This window comes from Triturus cristatus, chromosome 5_1 (genome assembly GCF_964204655.1).
Source record: "Triturus cristatus chromosome 5_1, aTriCri1.1, whole genome shotgun sequence".
Taxonomy (NCBI): domain Eukaryota; kingdom Metazoa; phylum Chordata; class Amphibia; order Caudata; family Salamandridae; genus Triturus; species Triturus cristatus.
The window spans coordinates 161,112,949-161,122,630 of NC_140587.1; positions in this window are offsets into that span (position 1 = coordinate 161,112,949).

The window sequence follows — 9,682 nt, forward strand, 5'->3', positions numbered from 1 at the left end:
GGTTGATTAATATAACACTGCAAACAGTTAATTCAAATTATAATATAAGTAGGTTATGTAATTAGTATTTTCATGCAAAATAGAGGAGGTATACAAAATGTTGCTTTACCTGCTCCATCACTGGGTCTGAACTGGGGTGGTTAAGTGAGTTAAATAATGATGTTGGATTCAACCCAGATCTGTGACTGGGGGTGAGTGCCTGAAAAGTTTCTGCGCTCCGTCCATCATCTCCTTGTGTTTGCTTTGTTCGCCCTAAGTATTCCCAGACATGGGGTCCCTTGCTCACTTTGCCACTGGGTTCAAGCTAGCCTGGCTGATGAGGGGTGTTACCCCAAGACTGGTCCTAAGGTGCTTGTTTCCAGTCCAGGGAAGCTAGCCTGGCTGATGAGGCATGTTACCCCCAAACTGGTCCTAAGATGCTTGTTTCCGGTCAAGGGAAGACCTGGCTTGGTAGATGGGGCTGGACTGTTCCCATGAATAATGGTCAAGACTTATTTACATATGGCTGGGTCTTAACTGGGATGGTGAAGTGAGCTAAAGATGGATTCAACCCAGATTTGTGACTGGGGGGGGGGAGGGGGGTAGTCTGAAAAGTTTCAGTGCGCCGTCTGGGAGAGGTGGGGGGGCTGGCTTCGTCCGGGGTTTGGGGGGAGGGTAGTGTCTGAAAAGTTTCAGCGCTCCGTCCATAATATCATTCTTAAGTAAAACTTTACAAGAAATCGGTATGTATCATTTAATAAGGGGAAAAAATGCGGGCTTTGTTATGCTAGGTTATGTTTTAATTTTTGTCCCAGTAAGGATCTTAAGATGCCATCATGCCAGTATAAAACCAGCCAGTAGCCAACCCTAAGAAAGGCGCACACCTAGCGCTAGGAGTGTGCACAGCATCTGGCAATATTTGCCAGGGTGGCAATGCGGTCCTGCTCCAAATACTCATAAGCAGACTGAGTGGAGGAGCCCAAAGGTAATGTTAAGGTTCTATAGAGTCCGAGTCACTATGTGCAACCCAGAAGTGGGCGGTTGAGGTGGAGGTGATTTCCAGCTGCCTTTTTTCTCAAAAATATTGGAACAGCATGTACTAAAGTCCCTGTCTTTGTACCTGGAGTCTCATCAACTACTCCATGAGCGACAGGCAGGGTTCCGAGCTCATCACAGCACCGAGTTGGTGATGCTCTCGGTGCTGGATGAATTAAGAGGCATGGCTGACTGTAAGACACCGAGCGCCCTGATCTTGCTAGATCTATCAGCGGCGTTCGATACGGTCAGTCATGCCCTACTCCTGCACAGGCTGAGCGATTTTGGGATCAAAGGCTTAGCCTTTAAATGGCTGCAATCCTTCCTTTCGGATAGGACACAAAAGATACAACTAGGGGACGAAACATCTGAGGTGGGGTTTTTAGAATGTGGGGTGCCACAGGGCTCTGCCCTGTCCCCACTCCTTTTCAACCTCTACCTACAACCTCTGATTGCATCATTGGCCTGCATGGGCTGTAGAGTTTTTAATTATGCGGACGACACGCAGCTGTTGCTGAGTGTCGACAACACAAGGACTGCACAACTTAATGCCCAGAACATCTTGAGGTACACTGTTCAATGGATGACTGAAAATCTGTTGAAGATTAACCCAGACAAGACTGAGGTACTGGTGATTCCATCTACCGCCTCACCTTGGAATGACCTCTACTGGCCAGCAGAGTTAGGTCTTGCTCCAAAACCAAGTTTGAATGTAAAAAGTCTGGGGATTAAACTGGACTGTGATCTCTCAATGTCCAGTCAAATCTCCTCTGTGGTGGGAAGCTGCACTAATGTGATCCGTCAACTGCGGAAGTTAGCTCCTGTCCTTTCTCAATCAATGATGCGCTCAATCGTAGCAGCAACTGTTATTTCAAGACTAGATTATGGGAATGCCCTCTATCTGGGACTCCCCAAAACCCTGACAAATAGACTACAGGTCGTGTTGAATGACGCCGCACGACTTATTTTTAGACTCCCACGGAGAACTAAGGCCTCCCCTCTGCTTCATAGCCTGCACTGGCTCCCCATTAAAGAGCGAGTGGAATTTAAGAGCCTATGCACGGCCCATAAGGCAATTTACAGCCAGGCTCCAGCTTACATTGCAGATCGTTTGGTTGTGTACAGCCCAGTGAGAACACTCAGATCTTCAGATTCTCAGCTATTGGTCTGCCCCCGTTACAAATTAGTCACTAAGGGAGGCAGAGCCTTCTCTGTGTTAGTCCCTCAGCTATGGAACACGCTGCCTGAGATGCTGCGCAGGGAAGGGAACCTCCTGCGGTTTAGGAAGATGCTAAAAACACTGTTATTTAGAAGGATTCTGAGTGTCAGCTAGACCAGGGAGTGTCTTTCTTGCAATGTCTGCCAAGCTTATTGTTGTATCTAGAGATTTCAAGTGCCTAGAGACCTGCAGGTGATTGGGCGCGATATAAATCCAAAATAACAATAACAATAACAATAACTTCTCCGTGAATGCCCGCCAGGTAAGCTGCCACACATCTTTTTCTCTAAGAGGGGAAATGGTGGGCAAGTGGGGATTTCCCAGAGTTATGGCACTCTCAAATGAGGACTTGATTGCCAGTCAGTCTGGGAGCCTTTTAATTACAACTATGGGGAGAATTAAGGGCTGACCTGCCAGAGGCCTTCAGGAGCTGAAGGCAAAGTTGGAGACGAATATTTAACCTCTTTTGATGACGGTTGGCTCGTAGACAGAGGAGAAGATAGAACTGGAGTCTTGTACTTAGTATGATGCCGTCCTGAGGGACCTCCAACGCCAACTGCATAGGCCATTTTCGAATACAAAAACCTGGTAAACTGGTCTCAAAGAGAAAATCTGAGAGTAAAAGTCTTCAGGAAAGGGCAGAGGGCCCAGCATAGAATCCTGCATAGTGAATCTTTTCACTTCTGTGGTAGGAGAGCACCCACCAGGAGGCTTGGTGGGCAAACTTCACAGCTTCAAACAGAAAAGTAAGGTTCTCAGTGCTGTGAAGGCAAAGAGCAACACTACTCTTCAGGGCTTCAAATGTGCAATGTTTTAGGATATTGCCCCTGGAAGGCAACAGGGAAAACAGTGATTCCTACCAATCAACGAGAAACTGAGGAAATACAATCTTAAATACAAATGAAATAGTTTTGGCATAATGTTCGATTGCGTTCTCTGAACATGCCCAGGAGACCCTTCCCCTTGTCCTAACTAAGAGGGAGATAGTGAAGGGAAACAGGATACTGCAGATGGATATTTTGCCTTCAAGTCAGAACTTGAAATCCACATTTTGGAAGATTTTGCCATTAATGACTACACTGAGGTGGGGATCAAAAACATGTGGGATGCTTTGCAAGCAGTCATGGGAGGAAAGTGCATTGTGGTTCTTCCAAGCCATACACAGAAATTATTTTTGGTCACTGAGTCACGATAATTCCAGGGTAGGGTAACAAAGTATGTATGCCACCCCATGTGTTTTGGGGCATTAATAACCTGTTACTAATAGCTACTCTAATTGTGTTTTATAGGACAAGTGTTATCTGGTTTTGCCCACATCTTTTTTTCTGATCGACACATATTCATGAATCATTCTGAAGACGATTGGCTAATCCTGAAAAGTTTTGCACAGACTAGAAAAGGAACAGGTAAGCTGTAGTTAAGACCAAACAAGATAGTTTTCCCATGTGATATGAAACATTTGCTAACTTATAGAGCAGAAAACACCGAGCATATTTTCACCAAGCTCGGGATCAAAAAGTAGTGGTTCCAACTTGCAATTCACCTAGCGGTTTTTGAGACACTCCCCAAAATTGAAAACAAAGATGAAAAATATATTTGATCCTCGGATCCTTATGTTTATGTAAACCTAAATATTAAACTTAATACTTTGAGTCTCATTGATTAGGATGATGATTTTGATTTCTCTTCCATTGTTGAATTTCAAACTTTAATCTTTCGACAGTTTCCAGCACTTGGGAAAAAATTAAGATCATGTAAGGAGGGGGAGTATGGGGCCGCACTCCAACTTCTGCAAGACAATACTAAAGGTAACATGCCTGCAGTACACATCCACATAAAGGTCTTCAGGTGCTCTAGCATCTAGTGTTTGCAACCGCAATAAGGATCGAGGAGAATATAAATAGGTTAAGACTGTCTTACAGCACAAGAACAACAATATTGCCATAAATGCTCAGGTAGAGAGTTCCAACTGTGAATTGCAGGTTTCTAAAAGCTGTGTTTCAGCACAAGGCAATAGGACATGAAATGTGAATATAAGATCTAAGCACTCTATTTCTAAGTGGATAAAAATGTTGTCAAGTAGGATGGAGCTATTTTACAGGCACTTGAAGATAATCGGATCGTGATCTTCAAGCCAATATTGGGTAATGAGACATGTTCTATCTTTTTAGAGGTTCCCAACGGACAGCAGATAATACCAATATTTACAAGGCTTTGGACCAGCCAATTTCTTGTCATTGGTTGGATTTCTTGTCAGTCTTGTTGGCTTTCTTCCTAATCAACAACTTTCCTTCCTCTTCTTTTGTTTGCCCTTCCCCAGGAGCATAGCTTCTTTACAATAGTTTTGGTTGGCTGTCTTGTATCCATCTACTGTTCACGTTTCTCTTTTTCTTTCAGCATGCCACAGGAATGCATGCATTCCTTCTCCTTCATGTGATGTTTCCGCCCTCAAACTGTCACGTGGGTCAGGAGGACATTGTCGTTTTCCCTAAGTCAGCAGGAGTCCGAGACAGACTGTCCTCTGCTTTGCGCACCTTACTATACAAACATATTTTTCTTTGTGCCAACTGCAATTTTCACACAGAAACCTGCTGTTGTTTTTACATTCCGTTCTTTCTTGGGATTTAGTCTGAACACTGCAGAGAAGGTCAAACAACAGCGCTTCTTGTTATTCTGTTCTGGTCCGGACCTAGCACCTAGACAAAACACGCAGATTCAGCTCTTTGGGTACATGTACTTTGGTCATATGGGTGTACACGGGTGGGCAACACACAGTTGGAGAGGGATCTTTCCAGAGAAAGGAGCATGACGGCACCTGTGATGTAGATCTCCCATCTATAGACTGAGGTACAGGGCCTGCTGCTAAACACCCAGAGATCTTCTAATATATATCAGGGGAGGGGGGTTAGGTCTCACTGTCCTATATAATGACAGCACCTTTTATGATTTACAGACTACTTGCTATGCTGACCGTATTTGTGTTAAACATTTTTCTACTTGTTGTGGCACGTATAATGATGCACGTTAATTAAAATAAACATTTTAAACTTTTCTTGTGTCTCTGTCTAGTCTTATTGTGGACCGGTACAAGAGAGAGTGAAAGGGCGTGTCCTGTAGCTGTAATTACTGAGAGGGTCAGGAGTGTTGTGTTCTGGGGTGTCTAACCACTTGTTCCTTTGTGAATAGGTCTGCATTGACAGCCAAAAAGCGAGACCCACTCACTTTGCCAGTACTTGTGCAACCCAGCTATAAATCACACCACTACATTTGTTGTAAGGATCATGTCTTCCAGCGTAGAGACTACGTTTTCATTTCAGTTTGAAGAAACGTGTTATTGCAGATGTAACATGTGATTAATTGCTCTTTCATCAAATACACGTTTCTGGCATGTGGCTATATTCTGTAAATGTATAATGAATATGTCTGATAAGCAAGAACAATCAAAAACACATTCAGTGGTAATTTATTGACTAGTTGGCATATAAATTATTCCAGGAATTTAATAAATCTTATCACAGTTTCTCTCCAATATTTTATCTATTTTAATCACTTGCTTTTAGGTTTCTGTCTTTTAGTTTTAGGTTCTTAAACACACACAGGATAGGTTCCATTTTAGCTATAGTCTTTATTTTAGATAGCCTGTCCAACCTGTTTACCTTTGACCCAGATACTGCATGTCAATATAACGTAAAGTCCTAAGATGTGACTCCTTTTATAAGTAGGCCCCGAGTCCATCCTAGGAAATGGAAGTCGCCATCTTCTCAATTTTAGGTAATGGGAGTCGCTGTTTTCCTCAGATTCTGCAGAATCATTAACATGTCTGCATTTGAAGCAGATGTCGTCGGTGCCTATCTTTCCAAGAACTGTGAAAGTGTCAATTCATTCGGATACAGACATCATCAAAACCTGCAGTGCAACATCAGGCTGGGACAGATGCCTTTTTCAAAGTCAAATAATAACCATAAATTAGAGTCTATATTGATGTATTTTTACCTTATTAGTACATCCACTAATGTATATGATTATGTCAAAATATTCCTACGGTGACATTGCAAATTCCATTGTAGATAGGATACAATATATAATACTACCACTTAACCACTTAGTTAGGAGACAAACTTCACTCAGTTCACAGATGCAGATCGCAGATCCAGATGAGCACAGCACCAGAATTCATCTTGAAACATCATTTTATTGGTTTCTTAAAGTTTACATGTACCATACAGTAGCGCAGCAGTGCATAGTAAACTCTACAGATATCTTGCAGTATTTACATGCATCATTCTACAGCAATTTCTGTTCGCTGATCTTCAATGACATACTTGATATTCCACAATGTAATACACATTTTGATTCTTCTATAACTCGACTATTGACAACTCAAATCATCAATAAAGTAGCATCATGTTACCTTTCCGCACTCCTGTAACTGGTTAGAACACCGTCTTATTTCAACAAATGATGTACAAACCCACAACTGTACTTTTCTCTCCCCCCTCCCCCCACCCTCTAGTCCTGGGTGCTTACAGAACCTCCAATATCGGTCTTCGGCACTAACATAATTGCACCCTACATCAGACACATTGCACTCTGCTTATGTCCAGGGTCGTGTCGGTCCGAATCCCAGTTTCAGTCACCTCCTTGCGTGTTACTAGCAGTTGTATCGAAGGCTATATCCAAGGACCTACACGCTTCCAGCATGACATCCCATTCCAACCAGAATTCATCTTGACATGGGAAAACCCCCCTGAGGCTTTGCGAAGCTTTCCATTCTGCCATCACAAACTGGCGCCAGGATTGTATTTTCGCACTGACACAATCTACTAGCTCTTGGCTTTGTGCTCGAAATAGCAGACAAGCTAATCCAAACAGACAACAAACCCGGATATGCACACATTTCTGAAATTCAGGCTTATTATTTATTCATCTGCTAGAATTAGCATAGCGCTTAGAGATAGCACAGTGATGGTGTAAGGGCTATGAACTGTGATGTCATGGGTTTCCCTGTTTTCACTGTTAAGAAAAGTTTAGCTAGTTATTATGATCTTCTGTGGTGTTACCAATATTACAGGCACTAGATCTTGGCATTGTAAAATAACTATTTCAAAATAAATATGTTGGAATACATATTCTGTTTCTAGTGATCTTGATTGTGTAAATCATCAATGAAAGATCATTTGGATTACCACTGCACCCTGTAAGTAACCCAAAAACATTGACACCACATCATTTATCAGACCCCCACACCCCTAACCAGGATATTGCAATTTTGTGGTCCGCGAAAATAAACCACAAAAATTGCCCTTTTATAAAAATCCTGCAATTTTTAGGTCTCGCCTTGCTATCGCGTAAGCGATTGCAAGGCGAGACTATAGCATACGGGTTTCAAAAGTGCTCCCAAAAAGCGGATTGCCTTGCTAGCACGCGCACAATCACGCGCATCGTGCCGCCATGCAATCCGCCTTTTGGGAGCACTTCAAAGGGTCTGCTCCCCCGCCCCCAAGAGCGCGCGCGCCACGCTCCGCCGGGCTTGTCTTTTTTTTTTAATAAACTTTAAGCGCGAGTCGCGCGTGCGGCCAATGCTTGTCCTCTGAGACTGCAGTGCTACAGCTGCACGTTGCTTCGTTATTTAAATCCAATCGGTTGAATATCTTCTTCATCCGAAGGCTGTCTGCGGTAAGGGGGGGGCGATGGAATCTACCGAGCATGCAGGGGAGCTTTGGGGCAGGTCAGGTCATGACCGACCGTGCTCGTCGGCTGCCGCAAGCACCTTGTTATAATATTGCTGCCCCTTCTGCATTCTTATATCTCCATACACATGCCTTTTTACACTTGTTTGATTGTTGCCCGCATCATTTCACCGGCATTACCACAAAATACCGCTTTACCATAACGCACCTTCTGCTTGCTTCCTCCCTCCTTCTCTCTAAAGCCCATTCTACTTTCAATCCCTACCTTCTCCCTGCTCTCAGTTCCTAGCACAGCCATTATCAAGCTGTCCCATGCCGCAAGTGTTAAAAAAATAAAGCAAACTCACCGTTCCTTCTCATTTTTAGCTCACATTTGCGATCTACTGCCAAAGCTAGCGACTATGTTCAAAGTAGCGACGTTCACAAGTAAAAACTGTAACCTCTCTTACACACTCCAAGCCGCCGCCCTAACCGACGCCACTTCCCTATAAACACTCAGCAACACCGCTTATCCAACCGCCAAAACTAAACACTCCACTGCGCATTAACGCAAGCCCCAAACCTCTGCAGGCCACGTGCCACAAACTTACTCATAATGCCTTACCAAGGACTTACCGTTTAATCTGCTACTCCAATGCTGCTCAGCTTCTCGCCACCCGCCCCAAATATCTGCACACATACAAACAACAGCAGCTGTGCACGCATATAACTCCGTTAGCAAAACTCAGAGGACAGGACATGTGCACGCGTACGGCACGGGGAACATTAACACGCCCCCTCCTTCTTCCTCGCAAACGTACAGCAGCGTTAACCACTAAAAACACGAAAAAAATATGCACCCATCCTGGGATACCTTTTAGATATATATACACGTGTCCTACGCACGGCATCATCACACTTTCTGCTCGCTCGTTCCCTAGCTCTGTGCCATCCCTTATTTATATGTTATGGTTCAGCTACATAGCTACCAAGGTATCGGATTGCTATGTGTGACATCTTCTTAATTGCAGTGTAATTATCGGTGACATTTCAAGGACTATCAGTCACACTTTTTCGTAAGCAAACTCAAGCAGTGAAAATTGGGGAAACATAAATATCAGAAATTAAACCTATGTTAACAACAAGGAACTCTAATACGAGTCACATCATAAGCCACAACCTGTATTACTTTGTTGTGCGCCCCGGTTCTGCATGCTGCCCACAACCTGCAAAGTGCCACCACCCCACAACCTATATTACTTTGTTGTGCGCCCCGGTCCTGCATGCTGCCCACTACCTGAAAAGTGCCACCAACATACCTCGCAGCCGGTCACACAAAGCTACACAACAGGCTCTTCTGACTCAGAAATGCTTCGCGCGCTGAAAAGTTTTGTTAGCAAACACCACAATGGCTCTCACGGTCACCTGACAAAAAACAAGTTAGTGCAAGCAACTACTAACACAGCTCACTGTCAGTAAGAACACACACTGCTGTGTGATGTACAGTTAACAGCTGTAACAGGACAGACGGGGCAGCTCAGAAGAGGATGACTGTGACTGTATCTTTCCAACTAAATTACCAGCTTTTTGCATGCTGTACAAAATGTTTCCCTATTATTTCTGCTTACAGAAAATTACTTATTATACTATTTTTTTTATATGCACTGCTTAAAGCCTAAACAGGCAACTAAACAAGCAGTTACAAATAAAGTCACCTTGCACAACAAACCACATTATAAATAAATTGGTACAGAAAATGTAGTACCACCAACCTATATTT